Source organism: Etheostoma spectabile, chromosome 1 (assembly GCF_008692095.1).
Source record: "Etheostoma spectabile isolate EspeVRDwgs_2016 chromosome 1, UIUC_Espe_1.0, whole genome shotgun sequence".
Lineage (NCBI taxonomy): Eukaryota > Metazoa > Chordata > Actinopteri > Perciformes > Percidae > Etheostoma > Etheostoma spectabile.
The window spans coordinates 31,155,738-31,157,561 of NC_045733.1; positions in this window are offsets into that span (position 1 = coordinate 31,155,738).

The following is a 1,824-nucleotide window of genomic DNA, read 5'->3' on the forward strand; positions in this document are numbered from 1 at the left end:
AAATATTGCATTTCTCTGTTTGTTGTCCAACAGCCATGATCGGCCGAGCTGCTGTGCCCCTTTGTCACGACTGCTGCCTCAGTTGTTATTTTTGTGCTGCGTCAGCCCCCCCGCCTCCAGCCTCTCTCCCCCAGGACCAGCATGCATCTCTGAACCCTTGCGTTGTCCTCCCGCCTTTAAAAAAAGTTGACACCTCATTCGACATTTTTTCCCCTAGGATTCCGGCCCAAAGCTTTTTTTTCTGCTTATTCTCGCATTTTTATTTAATTTAATTTTTTTAGGTTGTTGTTTTTTCAATGTTTTGTTGTTGTTGCTTTTTTGACATTGTGTTTCTTTTTTCTACTTTTTATTTCTATGTTTTTGACCCTTTTGTTTTGACACTTTTGTCACTTTTACGTGTTATGCTTTTTTCCCACTGTTACCAACTCTTCTTGGAATTTATGGTCACAAAACCTCATTTTTGAGGTGAAAAAAGCAGAAATATGCTATAAAATTGAAATGAAACACTCAAAATTCAATGAAAGTATTGTCCTGATTCTTATTTTACTTGAGAATAGCGTTAAATGGAACCATCTATGTTCATTTTTTGCAATTTGGTTGAAAGAAACCCAAATATCTTATATCTGATTTTTTGAAAATGGGTCAAATTTGACCTAAAGACCACAGGAGGGTTGAGAACTGACCTGCCATTCTTTACATGTCCACCAAATGCTCCTGGAAGCATCCAACAACTCATCTCATTAATGTACAGATCAGTTCAATCAATGGACCTAACACATTCCTCGTTTAAGCTTTGTGTGAAACTTTAATCAAACCAAGTCTTTTAATTAAGAAAAAGTGACACTAATCCACAACTAAACCACAGACATCTCTGCATCTATAAATAAATAAAGCCCACTGTAATTGAGACTTCTGTGCTAAGCTGTTACAGTGCTGTTAAAGCCTGCGTGTACCCTGTCTATAACCTGCAGGGTGACAGAGTGTGAGTCAGTGCGATGCCTGGGTTAAAACGGACTGAAAAAGCAGGAGATATTTTTGGATATTTGTGAGTGAGATACAGGTGGAAAGTACAATTACTCGAGGAATGAACTTCTTTTTACTTTTGTTTTGAACGCAGGACACATACTTGTAATGGAGTATTTTTTACATTGTTGTACTGGTACTTTAACTTATTAAACTAGTCCGGTTACTTCTTCCACCACTGCTGAAAAATACAACTGTTCTTGATACATAAAACGCAATGGAAAGGTTTTTGTACGTTTTATCCACAGTGGTGATAATGAGAGTTATAACAGCCTAATTGACACATCTAGTGTGTGTGTGTGTGTGTGTGTTTGTTGTCTTTGAAATATCTCGTTTAATCATGACCCAATCTACCTCACGCTTGTTTTCATGGGTACCCATTGAACTTGGGGTTTGGATTTTGGCTTTTCATTGTCTACCCTTCACAATAAAAGCCCAGTTTAAATTTACTCCGTGCATTCTGCTAAGAGGAAACAATGGAAAAAAAGCCATTTATAACACCAAATATCAAACAATAGCCAGACACTATATTGTATTAAGTTGCTGTGAGCTCTAAATTCACCACTTTGAAACAGAAGCAGAACATAACCTAATTTCTGAGCTTCCTCAGCAGCAAATAGGTCGAATGAACACCTCTGTTGAAGTGTTAAATTTGTAAATTTATTACGAGACAATTCCATCATTAAACGCTGACTATGGTGATACCAACATGCAATATCGTTGATGAAAAAGACAACACTAAAACTCTTTATTTGCTTTGCCTTCCACCTTTTCCTTTCGTCCTCTCTCTCTGTCTCTGGG